The 27,063-nt window shown below is 43.6% G+C and overlaps 2 long non-coding RNA genes across 2 annotated transcripts; one reads left to right on the plus strand and one right to left on the minus strand.

The window, feature by feature from the left end:
* Positions 1-2,431: 2,431 nt before the first annotated feature.
* Positions 2,432-16,643, plus strand: LOC122233682. Its single transcript, XR_006211350.1, has 3 exons — positions 2,432-2,483; positions 10,156-10,222; positions 16,285-16,643. It is a non-coding gene; the product is annotated as an uncharacterized LOC122233682 (long non-coding RNA).
* Positions 11,255-21,683, minus strand: LOC107180463. The gene is made up of 8 exons (XR_006211349.1): positions 21,567-21,683; positions 19,467-19,523; positions 17,959-18,136; positions 16,662-16,744; positions 14,950-15,508; positions 14,462-14,538; positions 12,663-12,976; positions 11,255-11,329 (listed from the first exon to the last, which is right to left on the minus strand). It is a non-coding gene; the product is annotated as an uncharacterized LOC107180463 (long non-coding RNA).
* Between the last annotated feature and the right edge of the window lie 5,380 nt (positions 21,684-27,063).

The following is a 27,063-nucleotide window of genomic DNA, read 5'->3' on the forward strand; positions in this document are numbered from 1 at the left end:
GAAACGACATGGTGATATTCCAGGTTCTATGCCGAGTGATCCTGCACCACTTCTGGATCCCAGGCACGTGGTGTTGTCAGACTTTGTTATTGGTTCTACATGAGGAGAGACCCCTAGCTAGCCTTATGGTTCAGTCCAAGGACGTTGCCTGGCCTGAAGCAACTCCAGTCTCATGATCTCCCTCTAGGGGTGAAGTGAGGTCCCATGCAAAGGTGTGGTTTAAGTGTAGGGTTAGGAGTCGAGATATGGTAGGTTTCTGTTGAGGGTTCTTGTTAAATTTAGGGTTAGGTTTAGGGTTTGTCCCCAGTTCCAGAGGTGAACACACAGTAGTGCAGTTGTCTTCCCAAAAGACTGAGTTGAGGGCACAAGGGATGGTGCTGGTTAGGATTTGTCTTTGGGTTCCAAGGCCTGACAAATGTATGGGTCACCCTTCGAGTAGGCCTCGGGATCCGTTCCTGCAGCTGCAGTCGCGCTTTGGAAATGACATAGTGATGTTCCAGGTTCCATGCCAAGTATTTCTGCACTCAGTCTCCAACCTGTGTGTGTGCTGTTGTCAGACTTTGGAATTGGGTCCCCATGGGGAGAGAACCTTAGCTAGGGTGAGAGATCAGTCCAGGGTCGTCGCCAGGGCCAAAGCAACTCCAGTTTCATAATTTCCCTCGAGGGCTGAATTGAGGGCCCATGCGAGGGTGCAGGTCAAGTCTAGGGTTAGGGTTAGAGATAGGGTTAGGTGGAGGTTTCGGGATATGGTTAGGGTTAACAGTCAGGGTTAGGGTTAGGTCCCAGGAGGCTGCAAGCACTGAACCCACAGCAAAGCAGATTTCTCCACGAAAGGCTGAGTGGAGTTCACAAGGGAGGGTCCCAGTCTGGAGTAGTCTTTGTGTTCCAAGTCCAGATAAATGTGTGGGCCACCCTTCATGTAGTCTTCCAGAATCTTCTCGTGCAGCCGCAGTCGCGCTTTGGTAATGATAGGGTGATGTTCCAGGTTCCATGCCGAGAATTTCTCTGTCGATTCTCCAGCCTGTGTGCATGCTTTTGTCAGACTTTAGAATTGGGTCCCCATAGGGAGAGAACTTTAACTAGGGTTAGAGCTCCTTCCAGGGAAGTCGTCAGGACCAAAGCAACACCAGGGTTTTGATTTCCATGAAAGGCTGAAGTGAGGGCACATGCCCGGCTGTGATCTGGTGTAGACTTAGTGAGATAGATAGGTTAGATAGATAGGTAGATTGAGGGTTATAGTTTAGGGTTAGGGTTAGGGTTAGGGTTAGGTCCCAGGAGCTCCCAGGCCCTGACCCCACAGCAGAGCAGTTGTCTCCCCAAAGGCTCACTCTAGTTCACAAGGGAGGGTGCCAGAGAAGTTTAGACTTTGGGTTGCAAGGCCAGACAAATATATGGGCCACCGTTTGGGTAGGCCTCAGGATTCCTCTCGTGCAGCTACAGTCGCGCTTTGGAAATGACATGGTGATGTTCCAGCTTCCATGCCGAGTATTTCTGCACCGATTCTCGACCCCATGTTCGTGCTGTTGTCACACTTTGGTTTGGGTCCCCATGGGGAGAGAGCCTTAGCTAGGGTTGGGGTTTGGTCCAGGGATGTCGCCTGGGCCGAAGCGACAACAGTGTTGTGAATTCCATAGAGGGCTGAAGTGAGGGCACAAGCGTGACTTAGTGAGATAGATAGGGTTACGTGTAGGTTGAGAGTGGTGGTCAGGATTAGTCTTTGGGTTCAAAGACCAGACATATGTATGGGCCACTCTTCCGCTAGGCCTCAGGAATCCTCTCCTGCAGCTGCAGTTGTGCTTTGGAAATGACATGGTGATGTTCTAGATTCTATGTCGTGTATATCTGCACTGATTCTCGGACCTGAGTGTGTGTGCTGTTGTCAGACAAAATTTTGTATCGGATACCGATTGGGAGAGAGCCTTATCTAGGGTTAGGGTTCAGTCCAAGGAAGTCAGCAGGGCCGAAGCGACACCAGTGTTATGAATTCCATGGAGGCCTGAAGTGAGGGTACATACGGGGCTGTGGGTGTTGTGTAGACTTAGTGAGATAGATACGGTTACATGTACGTTGAGGGTTATGGTTATGGTTGGGGTTATGGTTATGTTTAGGGTTAGGTCCCAGGAGGCTCCAGACACTGACCCCACAGCCGAGCAGTTGTCTCCAAAAAGGGCTGAGTGGAGTACAAAAGGAGGGTGTCGGTCAGGAATAGTGTCTGGGTTCCAAGCCCAAACAATTGTGTGGGCCACCCTTCAGGTAGCCCTCAGGAATCCTACCGTGCACCTGCAGTCGTGATTTGGAAATGACATGGTGATGTTCCAAGTTCCATGCCGAGTATCTCTGCACCGATTCTCCAACCCGTGCGCGTGCTGTTGTCAGACTTTGGAATTGGGTCTCCAAGGTGACAGAGCCTTAACTAGGGTTAAGGTTCCATCCAGGGGCCTCGCCACGGTCGCAGCGACTCCGGTTTTGTGATCTCCCTCGAGGTCTGAATTGAGGGCCCATGAGAGGGTGCAGGTCATATGTAGGGTTTGGTTTAGAGATACAGTTATGTGTACATTGTGGGTTATGTTTAGGGTTACAGTTAGGGTTAGGGTTAGGTCCCAGAGGCTCCAGGCACTGAGTCACAACAGTGCAGTTGTCTCCCCGAAGGGCTGAGTGGAGTACACAAGTGAAGGTGCTGGTAAGGATTAGTATTTGGGTTCTAAAGCAAGACAAATGTATGGGTAAGCCTTCTTGTAGGCCTCAGGAATCCTCTCGTGCAGCTGCAGTCGCGTTTGGAAATGACATGGTGATGTTCCATGTTGCAAGCCCACATTTTCTGTATCGATTCACCAACCCGTGTGCTTCTTGTTGTCACACTGTGAAATTGATTCCCTGTGGGCAGATACCCTTAGCTAGGGTTAGGGTTCGGTCCAGGGAAGTGCCAGGGTTGAAGCGACACCAGTGTTGTGAATTCCATGGAGGGCTGAAGTGAGGACACATGCGCGGCTGTGGGTCTGGTGTAGACTTAATGAGATAGATAGGGTTAGGTGTAGGTTGAGGGTTATACGTTAGGGTTAAGGTTAGGTCCTAGGAGATTCCAGGCCTTGACCCCACCTCTGAGCAGTGGTCTCCCCAAAGGGCTGAGTGGAGTACACATGGTAGGGTGCTGGTCAGGATTAGTCTTTGGGTTCCAAACCCGACAAATATATGGGCCACCCTTCGTTTAGGCCTCAGAATCCTCTAGTGCAGCTGCAGTCGCACTTGCAAATGACATGGTGATGTTCCAGGTACCCTGCCAAGTATTTCTTTACCAATTCTCGAACCCATGTGTGTGCTATTGTCACACTTTTGAATTGGGTCTCCATGCGGAGAGACCCTTAGCTAGGGTTAGGGATCAATCCAGAGAAGTCGCCAGGGTCGAAGCATTTTCACCAGTGTTGTGAATTCCATGAAGAGCTGAAGTGAGGGCACATGCGTGACTTAGTGAGATAGGTAGGGTTACGTGTAGGTTGAGGGTTATGGTTAGAGTTACAGTTAGCGTTAGGGTTAGGTCCCAGGAGGCTCCAGGAACTGACCCCACAGAAGAGCATTTGTCTCCACGAAGGGCTGAGTGGAGTACACAAGTGAGGGTGCTGGTCAGGAGTAATTTACATTCACACACACACACGCTCACCCCACAACTTTATACCTTCATCAGTTGATGGATACTTGGACTTTCCCCATAATTTGGCTACTGGTGCAGGCAATTTTACTACTAGGTGTTGACCCAAAGAGTACCAAACTACACTCTCGGTTTTAAAGTTTATTTTGCCTGATATACGTATTGCTACTGGCTTTCTTTTGACATTATTGGCATGAAAAATGTTTTTTCATTCCCTCAATTAAAATCTGCAGGTGACTTAAGTCCAAATAAGGCTTTGTAGGTAGAATCTTGATAGGCCTTGTTTTCTTTTTTTTTTTCTTTTTTCTTTTTTTTTTTTTTTTTTTTGGTCCATTCTGACACCCTATCCAATGTCTTTTGATTGGAGCATTTAGCTGATTTACATTCAGAGTAAATATTGATAGGCATATATATTTAGTGCCATTCTACTAGTTTTTTGCCATTGTTTCTTGATGTCTTCTCTGATCCTTTCTTATCTGTAACCCTTTTGGTCTTTCATTTCCACTCCAAGAGTCTGATTTAAATATTATTTTCTTTTGACTGGTAGTACATTCTTTACTTTTTTAAAATATTTCTTCTTTTTTAAAATTTAAGCCCAAGTTAGTTACCTTATAGTGGAATACAGTTTCAGGATTAGGGTTTAGTGATCCATCAATTACAATATATATCCAATACTCATCCCGATTGCCCTCCCCAATTCCCATCACCCATTTAGCCCATACCCCTATTCAGTAATCCTCAAGGAACCCTGAGCTTCTTCCCTTTACTTAACAGTCTCTTATTGTTTGACTCCCTCTCTGTTTATATCTTATTTTTGCTTTCATTTCACTATGTTCATCAGTGTTATTAAATTCCACAGATGAGAGAAATCATAGGATGTGTGTCTTTATCTGACATATTTGGCTTAGCATAATAAAGTCTGGTTCCATCCACTTTGTTGCAAATAGCAAGATTTCACTCCTTTTGATTGCCAAGTAATATTCCATTGCATGAATATACCACATCTTTTTTATCCATTCAACTGTCAATGCTCATTTGGGCTCTTTGCATAATTTAGCTATTGTTGATAATGCCACTATAAACATTAGAGTGCATGTGTCATTTTGAGTCAGAGTTAGTGTATCCTTTGGATAAATACCTAGTTGTGCAATTTCTGGGGCCTAGTGTAGTTCTATTTTTGGTTTTTGTAACGAATCTCCATATTATTTTCCAGAGTAGCTACACCACTTTGCATTCCCACCAGCATTGCAAAAGCGTTCTCTTTCTCTGCATCCTTGCCAACATCTGCCGTTTCCTGAGATGTTAAATTTAGCCATTCTGATACGTGTGAAGGGATATCTCATTATGGTTTTGATGATCTTTGAAGATCAACTCTGTGGCTCTAAGTCTTTGTGGCTCTAAGTTACATTGATCTATGTTACTAAGATCTTCATTAGTCTAGGTTACCGCTGGTCTTTTGAAGTCTTTGACCCAGGGACCCGCAGCCAGGTTGCTGAGCCATCACTTAGGCACAGGAGCACCCTTTCCAAGTCACTTCTTCCTAAAGCATTGTCTTTCCCTCTTGTAATTCTGGGTCTTACCCTTTGGCAAGTCACATATCCTCATGCAAACATGTCAGAATGGACCAGAGAAAGCTGCTTGCCTGTGACTCCCCACTCATGGTCACATCTCTTCCTTCTGAAACCCCTTGAACTCCCTATCGTTATTCAAGTCTTTGAATATCTCTTTTATTTGGAAATATTTCATTCTCTTGTATTCCTGCCAAAAATATGCGTGAAAATATTAAAGCAAGGATTCTTTACGATAAGTGAGCCAGTCACAATGATTCATCTGGCCGTGTGTATATTTTTATTTTTGACAGTGTTCAGGCATGATGTGAGTACATCCTTTAAAATCTGAGTATCATTCATTATCTAGGATAACCACCTTTATGGAAAGCCATTCAATGACATGTTCGTTCAAGATCAGAAAAACACTTAATTTACATACCACATAATACAGTGGTATATACATACGTTATTATCTTAAAATATGTGAAGTAGATGTTTCTATGAAGTGTTTATCATGCATTCAGTTTTCTGTACCATGAATGCTATTATTTAAATTAAACAATAGTAAGAACAACAAGAATAGGTACATGGCCATCACTAGTAACTAATACTAGAACTAGTTATATAATATTATGTATTGAAAAATAAAACCATGATTACTAATGTTTTCATTCATATGGGCTTCTAGTTACCAATAAAAAATTGGGAAGATAGTACTGAGTCTCCACATACATCAGACTGTTTTCTGACTATTGATGTCATATGAGTTGGTACATTATCACAATCAATATCCCAAAGAGATATGGTAGTATCAACTAAAATTTATATGTTTACTCAGATTTCTTTGGTTTTAACCTCTCCTGTTCCAGACTCATCCCAGCTGGCGTTATTACATTTAGTCATCCTGTCTCCTGAGGCTCCACCTGGTCACAACCATTTTTAGATTTTCCATATTTTTCATAATCTGCAAAGTTTTGAGGGTACGTTTGTAGAATGTATTTTGCAGAATGATCCTTGGTCGGGATATGTCTAACGTTTGTTCATATGCTTAGGCCAGAGTTCATGTGTTTTGGAGCAGAAGATCCAGAGGCATAATGCCATCCATAATTATCACTTCACATAAAGAATGTTTACTCTGAAGATTGGGGTTTTTTGTGGTTCCATACAAATTTTAGGACTGTTCCAGTTCTGTGAAAACTGCTGTTGGTATTTTGATGCAGATTGCATTAATTGTGTCAATTGCTTTGGGAAGTATAGACAATTTCACTACATTTGTACTTCTGATCCATGAGTATGGAATGTCCTTCCATTTCTTTGTGTCATCTTGAATTTCTTTCATCACTGTTTTACAGTTTTCAGAGTATAGGTCACTCACCACTTTGTTTAGATTTACTCATAGATATCTTATTATTTGGTGTGTGACTGTAAATGGAACTCTTTTCTTAATTTCTCTTTCTACTGCTTCATGATTGTTGTCTAGAAATGTAACGGATTTCTGTACAATGATTGTGTATCCTGTGATATTGCTGAATTTATCAGTTCTAGCAGTTATTCGGTGGACTCTTTAGGGTTTTCTATATATAGTGTCATGTCATCTGCAAAGTGTGAAAGTTTCACTTCTTCCAGATCTTTATTTGTTTTTTGTGTGTGATTGCTGTGGCTTGGACTTCCAGTACTATGTTTATGAAGTGTGGTGAGAGTAAACATCCTTGTCTTCTTCCTGACCTTAGAGGAAAAGCTCTCAGATTTTCCCCACTAAGGATGATGTTAACTGCGGGGTTTTCATAGATAACTTTTATTACATTGCTGTATGTTCCCTGTAAACCTACTTTAGGGGGTTATAATCATGAATGGATGTTGTACTTTGTCAAATGCTTTTTTCTGCATGTATTGATATGACTGTATTTTTTTTTGAAACATTTATTCATTTTTGAAAGATGGAGACAGAATGTGAGTGGGGTAGGGGCAGAGAGAGAGGGAGACACAGAATTTGAAGCAGGCTCCAGGCTCTGAGCTGTCAGCAGAGAGCCCAACACAGGGCTTGAATCATGAACCATATGGTCATGACTTGAACCAATGTCGGATGCTTCAAGGAATGAGCCACCCAGGAGCCCTGATCATATGATTCTTATCCTTTCTCCCAATGACGTAATGCATCACAGTGATTGATTTGCAAATATGGAACCACCTTGCAGCTTGGGAACAGTCACTTAATTGTGGTGAATGATTTTTTAAAGGTATTTTTGAACTTGGTTGGTAGTATTTGAGAATTTTTGCATCCATGTTCATCAAGGATATTGGCCTGGAGTTCTCTTTTCTAGTGGACTCTTTATCAGGTTTTGGTATCAGGGTAATGCTGGCCTCATAGAATGAATTTGGAAGTTTTCCATCCTTTTTTATATTTTGGAATAGCTTAAGATGAGGTCTTAACCATGTTTTAACTGTTTGGTGGAATTCACCTGTGAAGTCACCTGCTCCTCTACTTTTGATTGTTGAGAGTTTTTTGATTACTGACTCAATTTGTTTGCTGGCTATTGTTCATGTTTTCTATTTCTTTCTGTTTCAGTTTATGTAACTTATATGTTTCTAGGAATTTATCTGTTTCTTGTAAATTGTCCAAATTTTTGACTTACAAGTTTTCATAATATTATGATTTTTTGTATTTCTGAGGTGTTGGCTGTGATTTCTCCTCTCTCATTTGTGATTTTACTTTTTTTTAAAATTTTTTTTAACATTTATTTATTTTTGAGATAGAGACAGAGCATGAATGGGGGAGGGTCAAAGAGAGAAGGAGACACAGAATCTGAAACAGGCTCCAGGCTCTGCGCTGTCAGCACAGAGCCCAATGCGGGGCTCGAACTCACAGGGTGTGAGATCATGACCTGAGCCGAAGCCGGAGGCTCAACCGACTGAGCCACCCAGGTGCCCCTCTCATTTGTGATTTTATTTGAGTCCTCTTTTTTTCCCCTTTGATACATGTATTGCTACCCCGGCTTTCTTTTGACCTTCATTTGTGTGATGTTTCTCAACATGCTCTCATTTTCATTCTGTAAGTGTCTTGAGGTCTAAAATGGGTCACTTGCAGACAGCATATAAATCTGTTTTGTTTTTTCATCCATTTTTACACTCTATGTCTTTTTATTGGAGCATTCATTCCATTTACATTCAAATTAATTATTGATTTGTATGTATGTATTGCCATTTTATTACCTGTTTTGTTGTGGTTTCTAATGATTTTCTCAACCCTTTCTTGTCTTTCTCTCTTTCATGTTTTGTTGATCTACTTTAGTGATTTGATTTCTTTCTCCTTGTTCTTTGCATATTTATGAGTGGTTTTTGATGTATGGTGACCATTAGGTTTTTACATAATTTCTTTGCTTTTAGCTGTTTGTATTAAGTTGCTGGTCATTTACCTCTGAACCCATTATTTTCTCCTCCCTATGTTTTGGTACATACGATATTTTATATCCATTTTTTGTGAGTTCCTCAACTGATGTTTTACAGAAATATTCATTTTTACTGGATTTGTGTTTCCTACCTCTCTACTGTCACTTTGGATCTCTCCTTTCCACTCAGAGTCCCTCAATATTTCTTGCAGGATTGGTTTAGTGATACAAACTCCTTTAGTTTTTGTTTGGGAAACTCTGTCTCCTTCTATTCTGAATGATAGCCTTGCTGGATAGAATATTCTTGGCTGCTGATTTTTCCATTCAGCACTTTGAACATGTCATGTCACTTCCTTCTGGCTTGCCAAGATTCTGTTGACAAATCATAGCTGTCCTTTGGTGGCTGGGAGCTATGCACCAGGGCAACCAGGGGCTCAAGGCTGTGCACAGAGTGCGTCAGTAGCTGGGGGGGGGGGGGACAGATGAGGGTAGCTGGGGGTGCACAGCTGGGTGCGGTGCAGATGGGCACAGTGTGCAGTGGCAGCTTTGCCTGCAGCTGGCCAGACAAGGTGCCCATGCAGTTTTAACAGTTTGCCCTGAGGCCAGCAGGCTTGGAGTAGGTGAGTCCCCCAGAGAACTCTTGGGACTGGCACACAGCTAGCACGTAGGGTAGCAAGTGTCTTTGTAGGCCCACTCCCTGGTAAGTGCCTCTGTGCTTAATCTGGGGGGGCAGGGTGGGGAATGGTCCCTGTGAGCTCCCTCATTGTTGGAAAAGTACCCCCACCACTCAGAAGTCAGCATGAACAGATCTGCCTCCTGTTGCCTTGGCATTGTGTAAAATGCCATGTTTACATTGCCTCTCTACGCAGGCAGGGACCTGTAGGCTACCATTCAGCCTTCTGGATCACCCACTGCTGGGTCAGCTGACCTCCAAAGCTCCAGGATCCAAACGCAAGGGAATTCAGCCTCTCTGGGTTTTAAAGCCAAAGGTTCTGGGGATTAGTCTTCCCTGTGTGAGCTCCCTGGTGTGAGGGCTCACTTTCTCTGCCCTCTCTGCAGGCAGCCGCCCTCCACCTTTCTGACCTTCCTAACCTTTCAGGTACAGCTTCTATCTCTTTAGTTGTGGACTTTGTTCTGCCACTCTTTGGATCGCTCTGTGCTTATGGACTTGGATGTGGATGTTATGTAGTTGAAAACATGGGACAGGGTGAGCTCAGCGTCCTCTTACTCTAATATTATTAATTTTTTAAATGTCTTCATTTTTCGGATTGTTGAGACATGGTCAGACACTCTCCCATCACGCATGCACTTCAGGATTAGAAAGGAACTTTCCCACATTTGCTTCTGTATTTTATGTTTTGAAACTCTCTTTAGTGAAGTATAATTTACATATAACAAATAGCCTTCAAGTTAAAGGGTATAATTTGATGAGACTTGATCTCATGGGTACAGCACCATGAAGTCATATGGTTTCTCTCTAAACCTTAAATCATGATCCCTTTGTGTCTAGCGCTAATGTTGCTTTTGAAGTAAGGATTACATTTTTTTTTTTTTTTTTTTTTTTTTACGTTTTCAGATATGGCCCAGGTGTCTGAATGACTGCACTGGGGTACCTAACTTCTTTTCTGATAGACTATATTCCCGTAAGTATTGCAGTCAGTGTACCTTTGGACTTTATCCTGTGCTATATCTCTCAGTCTGTTCACTTAATTTTCTTTCAGTACTTTAATGTTGAGGGATTCATAATTGGATTGATTTTCACTAAATGGTATGAGCTGCAGTTCCAACCATGACAGAAAGCATGGGCTTCCTGTGTTAGGTACTCAAGAGCAAGGCAGATATCCTGGGCACTTGAGCTGAGAATGTCACTTTTTGCCAGCCCTCTTCCCTACCCTTGGAGACAAGAGTCTCCTTTTGGTCACACAGAAATGTAGGTGAAGTCAGCAGAGAAAGGTCCCTTCTCTTCCCTTCCCTTTGTCTCTCAAACTCCCTGCGGCTACCTTCTGCCTGTCCCTTTCTCTGACTCAATCCCCCAGGTCCCCTGCTCCAATCCAGCCACGATCAGGGTGTCCTCCAGCTGCTGGCCTCTACCCTGTCCATCCCTCAGTGAGGAAACTGCAGGAGAATTATGTAGTTCACGGGTCTGATCCAGAAACCTCTGCTCCTCAGAGCCCTCCTACACGTGGTGCTGTCTGTGGAGACCTGGCATCCTGGGTTAGGGTCTGACTCCATTGTGGCCTCCTCACTCCTCTCCCACAGTCACTGCTGGTCCCTCATCCTTCCGCACCATTAGAACTCTGCCATTTCCCAGGGACAGATACCTGTCTATCTGACCCCGAGGCACCAGGGAGTCAGTGAATATTTCTAAAATAAATGAGCATAAGCACCCCATCAGTCTAGATATAGGAAGTTCCCATCACCAGAGAAAACTCCCTCGGGCTCCCCTGCAGAAAGGGTGATCTTGCTTCTATCCTCCATCACCACCATTTCTGGCACTTTGTTACCTGTGTGTATAGGAACCCCACTGTGTGCACTCAATGAGGAGTGAGAGTAGATGGCCCTAAAAGCAGATGCTGACACAGAGACAAAACGATGAAAGGTAGATTAGGGGACAGTAGGAAGGACAACGTGGAGGGGACATGATGGGCAGGGAAAGCATTCAGGTAGATCTGACACCTTCTTAAAATGTATATATAATCACCATAGTCTGTCACCGTGCACAGTCCTCTTCAAATTTCAAAAGAGTTGTCCTATAAGGCAAAGAGATTTTGGGTTATTTCCCTCTGATCTTATGTTTTCCTACATGCATTCTGTCTTCTGTAGTTTACTGTGGCTGTGGCCTCAGATGAAACTTTAGTGTGTGGCTGCATCTGCGAGATTATGTGTAATAGAAAATGATTGTCTTCAGATCTAGGTCTCTGAATGTACACATTCTCATAATTTTCTTTCATTGTGCGGCAGGGCCCGAAATCTAATAGAAAAACGAGGGACATTGTCTTATTGTTTAAAACAGTGATTCCCACCCTGGGCTGAGTTGTTAACAGTCTTAGTTTAATGAACTCCCGTGACCATCTTTTTTGGAGGATCGTTGTGTGGAGATATCTTAATTGAAACTGTGAGAAGGGTGAGTGGACACTTCCCAGAGATTTTGCAGATGCTTTATGTATATAATGTCTTCTTTTTAAAATGTTCTTAAAAACAAATATTACCCCTGTTTTCACAGATAACACAGCTGAGGCTCTGTGTAGGTCCCACTAAGAACTGGTATCAGGGCTGAGACAGCAGGAACACAGGCAAAGCCTCAGGATATTGTGAGAGAAGTCTGAGGAGATGCAAAGCTGTAGTCAGGGTGATGACAGGGGTCCAGCGGGGGCAGCTTCTGGCCAACCCTGAATTGTAGGTTGACCCACTAAGTGGGCCTGAGTCTGACTCAGGCTGAAGGCCAACGCAGGCACTCAGCTGATCTAGATCCTGTCTCCACTTTTAGTCTCACTGAGGGATATGAACTTGGGCATACAGCATTTTCATAAGACCAAGTTAAATTCCCCATATCTCCAGGGCTTTTTTCCCCCACAAATACCCAGAACCTTCAGGAAAATCCAGGGAGACAATCTTTTTAGATGATTACCTGCGTGCGCTCTGGCAACACACTGACATTTTGGAGATGAACGCTGCATTGTGCACTGAGAGCGATCCCACATAGCAGCTCCGTGTGGACCTCACACTCCCTGCTGAGGCTGTGGCCAGGAATGACCTCCAACTGCATCTCACTGACCCCAACACCCTCCCCTCTGCGCCTCCTCAAACTCTGCTTACTGTGCTCAACTTCCCTTCTATTTCTGTATGATTCAAGGCTCCCCCATTTTTGCACTGGATCCTTCATCGGTGTTTCCATTACGGTGATCACAAGGTCTGCGTCATTTAATGCATGTCCCTCTTTCACACAGGACACCTGATGCTCTAAAAGTTAGGGGTGCGCCTCATTCTTTACAGAACCCAAAACACCGTGTCTCCAAAATATGCACCAGTGCTGCTGCTACGTCTGCTTTTGTGTAAAAAAATCCTCTTTCATTTATAGCTCACCGTATTACAGGGAAATGACACTGCCCATTGTATGTCCCGAGAAACTTGAGATATGCTACAGCGTCCTCAGGCAGTTGGTAGTTGCATTGCCAAGACTCACAGCCATCTCTACATCATTGCCACAAAGTCAATCATGAAGAAGATGAATATACTTCACCAGCCTCTCATCCAGTTCAGGTCTTCTTAACAAATAGACTAGGTGGAGGAGGGGGATGTGGCCTATAGCCCAGGACTGGTGGTGAAGGGTGGTCCATGGGGAACAGCCTGCAAGGCGATCCTGGGAAAGGACCAGGCCCTCTTGAATACATAATAGCCTGCGGGAGAGAAATGAGAGGTATGTTCATAGGACAGAACCGAGCACCAACACCAGCAAAAAGCGGAAGCCCGTAGCAGCAGTGCTCATATCCTACTAGCTTCCCCACCACCAGGTTCCAAGAGGGCAGCATCAGTGCCAAAATCTCTACCCATACTTTGGGTTCCACTTACAGCTTTGGGGTGGGAAGAGGATGTGATTGGGGTAAACTAGTGTCTCCACGTGTCTGGAAATGTTGAAACAGCAAGGGCTCTTTTCGTACAAGATTTATAGATTGAATACCAAAGTAGCATATTCCAGATAGGAAGGCATCTCTGTCCAGGATCCCCCTCCACCACAGAGGCTGCTTACGTGTATGTGAAGAACTACAGAATGAGAAGGAATGACAATGCCAGTGTCCACACATGGAATCATAGCCCTCGTGGCTCAAAGCTCTGCCTCTAAGCCCCTGCCTGTGCCCAAACTACTGTCCCGACAATGGGGTCTCCTCCTCTCTGGAAGTGCTATCCATGGGCACAGAGACACATGGGGAGATGGGGATCCTGAGGGCCTGTAGAGGACCTGGGAAAATGTGCTCTTAGAGAAACAGGTAACCTATACATGTTAGTTGGGTTCAGCTAATTGATTTTACTTCGGAGGTACTTCTCAGCTTAAGTACATTTTGCAGGGTAATTGTGTCCTCTGGAAAAATGAGGTGAAATTCTAAAAGACAAAATTAACACAAATGTACTTTGATTTCTGGTGTAAGTTTCCATGTTTTAGCTGCACCTGTGACACAGGACACGAGAGAACGTGCTCATGTGAACACAAGTGAAGGACACTGTGGGGACTTGCCACACGGGTAATTTTGGATTTTTTCTCTTCACAACTTAAGTTCCAGGACACGTTTTCTATGACAAATATGCCACCTCTTATAGTTCAGAGTATTTATACCCAGGGCACACCTGAAGGGATTCTGGACAGCACGTTTACCAAAATGCTAATGGGTATGAGATTTACTTTGTCTAAGACCATTCTAAATGACACATACAAAAATATAAGTCGGAGTGAAGGCAGTTCGCATTTTCAAGTTGTAAGGATACCCACAGATTTTTCTGACCACGTTAAAACCCTCGATAGAAGGAAACAGGAGAGGAAGAAACAGCAAGAGCAATGATTCCACATTGAGGAGATCCACAGAGAATGAGCCAAAGTAGGAGACTTCCAAGTGGAGGGTGGTGTCATCCTCCTTGATTTATTCCAGGAACACACTGGAAAAGCCCTATGGTCCCCACCCTTAGACACGCTTCGCTGCTCAACTTACCACAAACAGATGCCAGCTGGGAAGCCCGCAGACTCGGCGGTAAAGGTTTTGCATTTGGGAAAAAAACAAAAACAGCAGGCATACCACACGACACACAGACCAGAGACAATGGCAGGAGAGTGTCTTGTACAGAAAGACGTGGATGTCTGTAAAGACAAAACTGAAAATGGCCACAGCATTTACCTTGTGTTTCTCGGCAGTTTTGGCAGAGCCGGTGTCGATGTCACTCTTGGGTGTGACACCTGCTCCTGCAAAAAGCCCTAGAAGGGATGGAGGTTTATTCTGACTTGAGTAGACTGTTTGGAGACCAAAAACAAAACAAAAAACCCTCCCCTCATACTTCCGACAACTTAAATTCTTTGCCCCAGTCAGATCCCAAATTACATGCACAGGGTGTCCCACATGCCTCCGGTGATCCCCAAGAAGAACTTGAAGAACCATCCCTTATAACTTGATGAAGACTCCTAAAAGCCCTGATTCAGATGTATTCATCACTCAGCGAACAACTATGGATGGCTGGGGGCACAACTAGATGGACGTACGTTACGTTGTGCCTCATGCCTCACAGATCCCAGCATGTGGACTGTGTACAGGGCATTTCTGCTGAAGCGCTATGTCTGATTTGCTGCATACGGCCCCATTCCTTCTCCACAAGAGACGCCTGTACCCACCCATGATGGGGGAAATGACAAAGATGAGATCCTGAGAAACTTGAGGAATGTGGTAATGGCAGCAGACACTCCTCTTGCATCACAATGGTCTGTGGTACCTCCTCTGCACCTTGGCCCAAGACCTAACAGCAACAAAATAAGGTGAGTGTGTTTTACAAGTCAACTCCTAGTGCTCAGATCATCTTACCAAGTGTTGCAGGTGGAGGGGTTCCGGGTGGCCTCAGGGCCACCAGGGTTCAGGAGGTGGACGTGCCTAATAGTCCATGGGGGCAGGGCGTCTCCAGGGTAGGGCATGCAGAATCATCCAGTTAACGGAGGAGGTCCCCAGGATCCAGACTGCCCTGCAGAACAGAAGTGACAGCTACGTCCATATGCCAGACAAGAGAACCAATACCAAAAGCAGCTGTAACCCAGAGAAGAAGGTGTCAGCACCTGCCACCTTCTCTGCCACCAGGATCCAAGAGTGTAGCATCAGTACCTGAAAACTCTGTCCCTGCCACTGGATGCCACCACACATCACTGCCCATGTCTGCAGAAGTAAACTGGCAAGGGTCCTGTCCTAGAGGGTTAACAGAAGTAATTACAGACTAATGAAGTAGGATTCTCCAGACAGGCAGCCATCGATGTCCAGGTTCACCCTGCATCCCTCCTCTACAGCGACTCCAGATGCTCTGCTTTTGGTATACTAAGAACACAAAAAAATGAGTGGGAATACACGGCTCATATTCTGCTCATGGAATCACAGCCACTCCAGGCAAAACGTTCTGTAGCCGGACCCTCACTGTGCCTCCTCTGCTCCTCTCCCTGAGAAAGCGAGTCTTCCCTCTTGAAGTGTTGTCAAAGGCCTCTGAGACCTCTGGGGAGTGGAGGATGCCTGGAATCTTGCAGAGGAATGAGAGTCTTCTGTGAGGAACAAGTTACTTGTGGTGAATGTCTACAAAGCTCAGATGTGTTCATCTTAATTCATAGGGAATTCTGACTTTAAGCATACTACAGGACACGGAGTAATTATGTGCAACAGAAAAAAAGAGGGAGAAATTCACATAACAGATTTCATGCAAGTGTTTTGGTATAAAACTCCTGGTATGTGTCATGAGACTGTATCAGCTCTAACAGTGACTGGGGACACAACCAGAAACTGCTCATAGAAACACAATTGAAGGACACAGTGTTCAAACTAGTTTTACCTAAGGTATAGCTGGAAGGATTCCAGACAACTCATTTACCAACAAAGACGGGAAGGTGATGAGTGATGACACTGACTTTATCTAGGACCACTCTAAATGGCACAGGGCACAAAATACAAAGTTGGAGTCACGATGTCGTTTCTAACAGGTTCATCTCCTCGCCAGAATCAAGAAAGGAAGACACAGCAGCCACACCATTCCCACAAAGGTGAGGTCTGGAAGGGGTCACCCAGGCCAGGAGACCTCTGTTTGGAGTGTGGGGTCATCCTCCTCTCATTATTTCCTGAAACTCACAGAAAAACCTTAAGGTACTCAGTCTCTGAGCACTTTTGGCTTCTAAACTTACCGCAGAAAGCTGACAGAGTAAAAATTGAGAAGCCTGTGGGCTCCTGGGTTATGAGTGTGCGTTTGGAAAACAGACATATCACACAACACACAAAACGAGACAAGGCCGGGAGAGCGTGCTGTACATAAAGATGAGGGTTTCCCAAAAGAGTTACAACTGAGAACGGCCCCGGAATTTACCTTGTCCTTGTCTGCATTCTTGGTACGGTCAGAGCTGCTCTAACTCACAGAGGTTTCAGCAGTTTCTGGATCTACCAAAGACCCTAGAAGGGACAGAGGTTTATTCTGCTTTTAGAGGAATTTGCAGAATGAAAACAATCCCTCATCTCCTTCCTCAAATATCTTAAACTTTTCCCTACACTCAGGTCCCTGACCAGAGGCAGAGGGTATCCCACATGCCTTGAGTGACCCCCAAGGATAAGGGGGAGAACCATCCCCTCACCTTGATAAAGACCTCACGGTGTCCTGGTCCATGTTGTTTCATAATTAATCAAATAACTATGGACAGGTCAGGCTCAACTAGCAATTTAGAATTCATCAGTAAAACAGAGATTTCTCAGTATACATCATGGGGAATCACCATTTCATTACAGATTAAGAATAAATATGAGCACGTTTGAGTGGCTCAATGCTAATGCTTGGGTTAAGCATACGACTCTTGATTTTGGCTCAGGTCATGATCTCACAGCTTGTGAATTCGAGCCCAGCATTGGGTTCCTCACTGACAGTGTGGACCCTGCTTGGGATTCTGTCTCTGCCTCTCACTCTATGCCTCTCAGACATACTCCGTCTCTATCAAAATAAATAAACCTAAAAAAAAAATAAAGTTGAGAATACTGGTTTGGTGTATATCCTCAATGAATCCTCAAGAAGGGTGCGTTTCCTCAGACTTCAGGCAAATTGTTCAATCTCTCAGCTTATCTACAAGCTGCCTTCCACATGAGAGCAGTTATTATATAACAAAAGACTGATTTTACACTATTGAGAAAAGGAGAACGATGAGAAGTTAGCAGTGAAGCTTCAGGGTTGCACTGATACCATCAGAGGACTAAGCTAAGCTCTACGGAACTTGAATTGAGGGATGCAGGGCTACAGTTCCCAAAAACAAACAAAAATAAAGACCGTTAAAAATAGTGAATAAATGACCTTCTCCTCAAATAAACTAAAGTCTTCGCATTGAGTCCGGGTGGGAAGAAGGATGAGGCCCATGTCCTGTCACCCTTTCCAGGCTCTTCAGACAGGGGGATGCTAGAGGAGGTGGGAGGGTCACCGTCAGAGAAGGGGCATGAGCTCCACCAGTCACAGGGACAAGTGCCTCATTGTCTGCGGCACCAGAGGAGAACACCCTTCTGTCACCCCTTCAGACCACCTGCCGTCCTTCGTGCTTGTGATTCTTTCCAGACCACACGATGATCACCCACAGGAACAGGCTGCACAGCAGAAATTAGACTGGGGCACATCACAACGTGCTTCTTACCTCTCCTTGGAGGGTTCTGCGTCTCTGGTCTTGCAGCCATTGGTTTCTGCCTCGTGTATCCCTCAGGCAGCCTCTTTGCTTCCATCCCGTCAAGTCTTGGATACAGAAAAATATGGACTTCTAGAAGAGTTGCAACACCACGTCGTCTACTAGACAACTAACAGTGCAGGCGTCATCCCTGGAAACACCCATAAAAACGCAAGTCAAATGACCACACCTGTATTTCAAGTAAGCGACCTCCCTGCCCTGCTCCGCCATCTCCCTGTCCCAGATCTGAGTCTTGATCTGGAGGAGAAAAAACACATCCACTTTCAGTCGTGCCAGAGTGCGCACCAAAGAAAGAGAAGGAAACAAGAACCTAGTTGTCCTAAGCATTCTTCTCATGAACTGCGAGCTAAAAAAGCCAACAATGAAAAGCCCATGTTTAGGGATCCCACAGGCCACTACACTCACCCGCATGAGGTGCTAAGGGTTCAGTATGTCAGGCAGAACTCAGGTTACCTGGTGTCTAAAGGTGAGCTCTGCCTGCTGCAGCTGTTCCCGTGTTTGTTCAATTTGTTGCCTGTGAGTTACAACTGCTCTCGTCAGATAAGACCCAATATTGGGTATGATTTTAAATAATCTGCCCACGTTCCCATCAACCTCATATCTGTCCTGATACAATTTATTCTTACACATGAAACACATTTCACATGATTATAAATGTACAGTAAGATCAAAGCTATTGTTACGTCCTTTCCTTACTCATTATTCCAGGCTCGTAGGGTTCAGCGTCCATACAGTTCCTTCCCATTTTCAATCTTTCCCTAACTCATCATGTGACAAGTGTCTTTTATCATAAAACTCTATTCTTCTTTAACTTATATCCTCACCACGTTTCCCAGGGTTGCAAAGACAAGGGCCATGAAATGGCACTACCATGTTGATGGGTATGATTCATAGCACGACACACTGCTCTCCTACAGATTATGACAATTGACACCACCCCCAAGGAGTGTTGGCATGGACGAAGTTTCCACATAGTCTGGCCATTGCTTGAGATCCGCAAATGTTTAGAAACTTAATTGTTTTGTTCTTTCTAAAACTTCCCTTCTTTATCTGTTAATACTCTATGCACACGTCCTCTGAAGTTTTGTTTATATTACTATGTTGAGTTTACACACTGTAAAAAGGTTAAAAACAAAAAAATGAACAGAGGCCTCATGAGCTTCTGGTAATTAGTAGCTGAACTCGTACTTGTTTATTTCTTCTGTAGCTATTTTCTTTTTTTTTTAATGTTTATTTTTGAGACAGAGAAAGAGAGAGAGAGAGCGAGCAGGCATGAGCAGGGGAGGGACAGAGAGAGAGGTAACAGAATCCAAAGCAGGCTCCAGGCTCTGAGCTGTCAGCACAGAGCCTGACATGGAGCTCGAACTCACGGACTGTGAAATTATGACCTGAACTGAAGTTGGACACTTAAATGACTGAGCCCCCCAGGCTCCCCTTCTGTAGCTATTTTCAAATTTTACCTGCAGCTGCCAGCTGATTCTTCTTTGCCGCCAGTTCACAGTGTCATTTTCAGCTTCCTAAGATAGGAAAGATATATACACAGTCAGGACCAAGGTCCAGAAGTTCCCCCTTTTTACCTCCCAGCACTCTTGAAGGCCTATGCAAATATCCCTTCCCCCACCTCTCCCATAAATGCACAGACTGACAACCCAACCAGAGAAATGAACACCCCATTTAAGTTCAAGAAAATTCAACTTCTGTCTGCTGCCACGTCTCTGCTATCAGAACTTTCTAGTTCTCTGTTTCCTCTCCTTTATCATAAAGTCATCAAATAACATTGTACTTTATGCCTTCCCAGAGTTGGTCTTTTGTTTGAGATGGTGAAGATTCATTTAATCAGTGAGTGAAAAACCATGTCTGACCAACATATTCCCATTAGGATGAAGCAGGGGATCATCACTAGTCTTACACCTCCATGATTCTCAGTACAAAAGTTGTACCATGACACAGACAATCACCCTGAAAGACGACCTTCCAGGATATGACTTCATCAACATTGCAGCTCACTCCCAGACATCGCTAGAGTTCAGGACTGCAACCCCTGCCTCCACCTTCACCTACCCTGGTGGAGGAAAAGGCCAATCTTAGAGCGGCAACATCTCCTGAACAACATCATCTCCTGACGTACAACCTGATATGAACTGTCACAGTCTGGGTTTACTTCCAGGAAACAGATTTCAGATGGAAAACCCTCAACTTCATGAAGCCAAATCTACTTTAACAAGACTCATTCCATTGATAGTGAAGGCAACAAAAGGAAAGGCTTGGCAAGGCTGGTTTGCTGTGTTACCCTCAGACTATTTTGTTTGTGGTGTTGATTTAGAGGGTTTCAACTTGACACTTGATGTACTCAAGAATCACATGCAAAATTGAGTATCTCTTGGAAACTGACACAAAAGCACTAGACAGAGAAAGGCACATGCACTTCCTTCTGGCCTCTCAGGCAGTCCTTCAGCAAATGCTTTCTGGAGTGGTTGTAATGTAGTGGCTCTGTTGTAAGGGGTTGAAGATAGAGAGGTGGTCAGGGTGCTGTACCCACTCACAGAAAGAGCTTACAAATTAAAAAAACAAGATGCCAGTGAGACAGAGCAGGCCCTAACCCCAGGTGTGGGAAGGACTAACATAAAGCTGAGTCTCCAGGGAAGAGAAGGAAGGGTTCCCTTTCCAACATGAATGAGGGACTCTAAAGTCCCCGATCTCCTCCTGAGAACAAAAGGAAATACTGTACAAAGGAGGAAGCATGTGACTGAACGCACCAAATATCTAGCAACCCCACAAAGACACACAAGACCAAAATGGAGAAGAAGGAAGCCCAGGACAAAGCCAGGCTGGCAGCTGGACCCAGTCTCCCTAGGATTCATCATTGATTTGGGGGGCATTCATTTGAACAGCAAAGAAGCTGAACAACTTTTGGGCACAGACTTAGAAGTAAACAAGTGTAGTTCAGGGGCGGCCAGCAAAGATGAGCCCTAGTGAAGCTGCAGGCTTTGGTCAAGACTCAGAGGAGTTACACTTCAAAAATCAGGGGACAGGAAACAACTCGACTTTCTTAGGGATTGGGCCTGCAGTGAACAATCTCACTGGCAGAATGGATGCAGGGATCCAGTACTGCTGGCACCCCTACCCACTTTCCAACTTTCCACTTTCTATTATTTCTGCAGCAAGATAATTCAATTTTTTCCCCACACATTTTTGACCCCTGTCTGGTCCTAAACAAAAATGACCTAATTGCTGGATGACAAAACTGTGTGATGGGACTGAAACCTATAGGACAATGTAGGTGGATCCAGAGTGGATCCAGGTATCAATATTATTATGCTGGTACCTTCCCTCTTCCACCCCAAATACATGACACAATGTGTGACAAGCACTCAGGACAGAAAGGAAAATGAAGGTTATGTTACAGAAAGCAAGGTAGGAAGGGCAGGCACAATTCTACTGAATGCATTTGGCAAAAATACTCTGGACCCCGTTCCAAAAGAAATATAATTATCTCTACTGGCCGCCACATTCTTTCATACAATGCAGTCCTTGTGACAGTTCTCACATGAGCATCTTACTTTTCTGTAGGCACTTTTCTTTGTTCATAGAATTCTTCCAGGTTATGTGCTTTCTCCTTCAGCTGTTTGACTTTTGCTTCCTTTGTTGCTTTCACAGACCTCAATGCATTACACTTGTCTTCCAGGGCCTTTTTATTTTGTTAAAAAAAAAAAAAAAGGTGTTTTCTTGATAAACGTGCACATGACCTGTGTCTTGATTTTGGTGAGACAGGAAAAGGGCAAGAACCATGAAGGCATGAAGGTATTCTTTCCCTTACCACTGCAAAGTCATTGCCATCACATGGGGATTTCTCCCCAACAGAAAATATACCTTCCAGTTGGCAGTTATTGGACCTCAAGGCTCTTAGCTCTACATCCTTGAATTCAACATTTGCACCTTGTGGTTAAGACAGATATGAGAAGACTTTCACGGAAAATTGATCGCACAACAATTTGAGTGTACCTCACACAGCAGGATCGTGCATTGCAATAAACAAAGACCTTGAGGCATGACTATAACTAGAAGACAAAGATGATGGAAAATAGTTCATGTCTAAACAACTCATAAATGGCTTTCTTAGCGGTATACATGTTTATATATATTTATATACACGTGTGTATGTATGTGTCTGTGTGTATCCCCCCTCCCCCATTTACATTGAAAATTCACTGTTCAGCATTAAGAGAGAAAGAGACTATGGAGCATCTGGGTGGCTCAGTCAGTTCAGCATCAGACTCTTGATTTTGGGTCAGGTCATGATTCTAGGATCATGCGATCCAGACCTGTGTTGGGCTCCCCACTGAGCATGAATCCTGCTTAAGATTCTCTCTCTTTCCCTCTGCCCTTCTCCCCCACTCACATGCCATCTCTCACTAAAATTTAAAAAATTCATAAAGAATAATTTTAAAATATCTTTTAAAAGGAAAGGATTATACACTTTGGCTATCACCCTTTGTGTCTCAACTATATTTGGGTATTTTCTACATATCTTGGAGGGCAGAGTGGAATGATGTGATAATTACCTAGTTGTGAAAATAAAAGATAACTCCTAGTCCTTGAAATAGCAAAACTCATCTTGGTGGTCCTAGTGAAATTCTAGCTCATTGTTCAGAAAGAGGTTTGGCTCCCAGAGGCCCACTCTCTACTGTGGTAAATGGCAAGCAAATATGCTGGGCTCACTTCACCCAATGAACAAAAAGCCTCCAAAGCCAAATTACAATAAAACTCAGCAGCCAGCTCTTACCACGTCCTGATTCTTCACATTCCTCTCTCTCTCTCTGAGTTTGCAAGGTAGCAAGTGCACTTTGAAGGTGTCATTTAAAATTTCATTAAAGTGGGTGCCTGGGTGGCTCAGTCAGTTAAGCATCCGACTTCAGCTCAGGTCGTTATCTCGTGGTTTGTGAGTTTGAGCCCTGTGTCGGACTCTGTGCTGTTCAGAGCCTGGAACCTGTTTTGGATTCTGTGTCTCCCTCTCTCTCTACCCCCTCCCCTTCTTGTGCTCTGTCTCTCCCTGTCTCTCAAAAAATTAATAAACACTATTTTTTTTAATTTCATTAAAGTGTTCCACTATTTTGATGTTCTCCTTCAACAAAACATGTTGAATGAGTAATAATAATTTGTTACTTTTACTTGTGTTTTTAGAATGCAATCCAGGCAAAGAAGGGATTCTTACCTTCAATTTAAGAGCTTCATCAGAGAGAAACTTACTTTCTCTCTTAGTTCCCTGAAGACATTTCCTTAATTCACTGTTGTATAAAACACGAAAAAGGAATCAGAATTTTTTAAAAAAGCATAGTGCTAGATAAACCTGTCTTCTAATGTATGACTCCTTTCACAAATAAAGAGGTAGCTCTTTACGTTTGTGAAGCTTGTCTTGAATTGGTACTGTTTATAGAACACATGAAATAGGTCCGTAGGATGATCTACCAGAGTGGAAGTAACCAAAATGAAATCACAAAAAATATTTGAAAGGGCAATGCTACCTTCTGTTCCCAAATGGATATTTCTTCAGCAAGTAAAGTTCTCTGTTTTCTTTCTTAAAAGTATTGATCTTCTCAGTTATTCACTGTAAACTAACTAAAAGGAGAGAAGACATTTTCTAAGGTTGTTACCAAACCAGTGACATCGAATAATCCCAATGTATGAGCAGCACAGACACGTGATCTGACAGGTGGGTGTAACTAACATTTTAGCTTTCCCGTTGTGCCTGAAGAAATGAAGTTTTAGCAGCATTTTAAACCTAAGAAAACCTTATTTCAATGAGATTCCTATTTAAAATATTGTCCAAAATGGAGAAACACAATAAAATATCTTCTAATTTTTCTCCCATCTGGAAGCACCCTTCTTGGAGAATTCAATCACTTCAAATACTTAGGTCCCCACCAGAGATGAAACAGAAAAATCAAATCCTATCAACTTACATTTCTCTCCTCCAATTATTAAGGTACAGATAGATAGGTCCCCGCAAATAAAGGAACAAAAACAAAAAACCATCATGTAGTCTCGATTTGAGCCACTTACACCCCCCAGGTGCTGCTTGGAATTCCACACAAGGAAAGCTCAAACTGCTGACTGACTGACCACTCAAAGGCCTTGGATGGCTTCCTGCTGCTCACAGATTGCCTTTCATGAACCCGAGACTGGGGGCCCTGGAGGACAAGGTCTTTGGAATCAAACATACAGGTACCATCTCAGCTTTACACTTAGTGGCTGGAGACTCTGGATTAATGGCAATTCCTAGAAGACAAACTTGTTTCATCCCGACATGACAATGTTACCCTCCAACCTTACAGGAATATTATTCAACACACACGAAGCACCCAATTACAGGCGGATAACACATGTAAGCTCTGGAACAGACTCCTCTAACCGGGATTAATCATCTCATCCGACCATAAAGTGCAAACTTCTCTTCTGCTGGCCCGGTGTGAGAGCTCTCATGCCCTGAGATCACTCTTCTCACTGCCACCACCGCTGCATTCAAAGGGATAAACACCAGCCTCAATTTGAGGGCTTTCTAAGTGTCAGGCAGCCACCCTGGCTCTCAACAGACAGCACCACAGAATCACCACAGTCTATGGAACCCGTGCAGAGTACATTACCCCCATTTGCAACAAATTCCTTTCCACTCATTCTCCCCTGGCATGAACGGCCCCTCCACCTCAGACTCAAACCATGGTTTAAACCTCTCTCGTGACGCACACCCCACCTGGCAATATCTAGCTTCGTCTCTAAGCTTAGGCTTCCTGATAGGCTTGTAGATAGAGTGTTTTCTCATGTTCACGTGTCACCAAGAGCCAGGTCATGGCAAAGTACTCACTCCAAACCTCAGGCCCATATCATCACTTGTTTCCTAACCATTTCTATGTAAAATTACACTCATTTCATTCCCTCTACTCTGCTGATGTGTTCCTCCTCCTGATGTCTTATCTTAAGAGATGGCAACTCCCTGCACATTGTCACTTAGGCTCCAAACAGGGAAGAGAAAGATGAATGTCAAGAGTTAACAAGTCAATTAGACATGAGAAGTCACCATATTTATCCTTAGTTGAATTAAAATGCATATCAAGGGGCACCTGGGTGGCTCAATTGGTTGAGTGTCCAACTTTGGCTCAGGTCATGATCTCAAGGTTCATGGGTTCTACGCTCCCATCGGGCTCTGTAGTGACAGCGAGGAGTCTGGAGCCCACTTCGAACTCTGTGTCTCCCTCTCTCTCTGTCCCTGCCCCACTCACACTCTGTCTCTCTCACTCAAAATAAACATTTAAAAAAAAACCCACATCAAACACCGGTACTGAGAAAATACTGCAAAGAAAACTAAAGCTTAAATTCTTACCATATTCTCGAGGCTCTAAGAGGGGAAAAAACAAAATTAAATTTGTTGTCAAAACATATTATTAGTAAAAACCTATAGTTCCTGATAAACAGCAAAATAGTAATCCAATTAAATTACAATAATTTTATTTTGCATAATTAATTCACAGGATTAAAAATTAAGAAAAAGTTAGAACTTCCTATTTAAGTCATGGTACTTCACAATTTCTGTTAAAGAGCACAACGTAAATAGCGCTTTTTTTGAACCAAAAATCTGTTTATATTAAATGAACATTCAGCCTATTCAATTTTGACCATTGATAATACAGACATTTAAAAAATGCACTAAATCATCATTTCCCTCACTTATTTTTTTTAAACCCAGTATCCACACTGAAGTTTAGAACTAGGATTATTTTTAAATACTGAAATAAAGAAACAGGAAGGAAGGAAGGAAGGAAGGAAGGAAGGAAGGAAGGAAGGAAGGAAGGACGGGAGGGGAGGGGAGGGAGGGAGGAAGGGAGAGAAGGAAGGAAGAGTAAAACCTTTGTGCTAAGATATACCTCTTTCATTCTCTAGAAAGTCTTCTGAAATCTTACGTGGAGTTGGCTGTTTGCTTAATTCATACAGAGTTATAGCACATCAGGTGCCATGATTTTTTCCAGACTGCTACAAACGAAATAGAAGCCACCAAATGAGAAAAAGAATAAAACACGGCTAGAGCTAAAGCACAAGCAACAACAGAAATGACAGCTAGTGTTTCAAAAAAAAGAGCAAAAAGTGCTCTGCAGACCTCAGTCACCCTTGATAAATTCTAGCCCAATCAAATCTAGGCATGATCCTGTTTTGACACCATCAACATAGTTCCCCATTCTAAAGTTTTAAAGGATGATGAGAGGCTGAGGCCAGCCCTACACTCTTGCCAGGATATTGGAATGTCATCATGCTATCAAAAAGCCACTTAGGAACCTCTGAGCTTCCCTGTCCCTTGTCACCCAGCCCCACAGGCTGGGGAAGTGAAAAGGAATATGAACACACAAAATACTTAATACTTGTGTTTCTTTGTGAAGGCAAGTGTTCTACAGTGGCAGGGGGAGGGGGAGATACTCATTTAGAAATAAATTCCAAAGTATTCTGTTCTTCCAGAAAAGATCTGCCCTCAAGAGGAACTAAGAGACTAACTGGGGATTTCCCAAAGAGTAAGCAATATAGGTGAGGGAAAATACTCAACGCCAGGGCTCTCTCCTTCCTGTCTCACCTGGAAGTAAATTCAGCCTAACTCCTAGCCAGATAAATATAAAAACCTCACACTCATGTCCTATTTATCTCAGTTTCTTTACCAGCACGTAACATTTACATTTCAACACAACTTACAAGGCATAGTAAAGTAAAAACCACACAGTTTGAACACAGACAGCAAACACACTAGAATCACACTTCCTATGGCAGAGATGTAGGAATTATCAGTCTGGGAACTTAAAACCACTTCCATTCCTATGATAATGCAGATAATGAAAAAAAAGTGGACAACATGCAAAAAGAGATGGTGAATGTAAGCACAGAGATGAACCTCTAAGACTTTAAAGTGATTCGAGATATCAAGAGCACCATAACAGAAATAAAAAATGCCTTTGATGGATTAACAGACTCAACATAGCTGAGGAAATAATCATTGAGCCTAAAGAAATTCCAGGAGCACCTTCC

This window comes from Panthera tigris, chromosome E1 (genome assembly GCF_018350195.1).
Source record: "Panthera tigris isolate Pti1 chromosome E1, P.tigris_Pti1_mat1.1, whole genome shotgun sequence".
NCBI classification, from domain to species: Eukaryota; Metazoa; Chordata; class Mammalia; order Carnivora; family Felidae; genus Panthera; species Panthera tigris.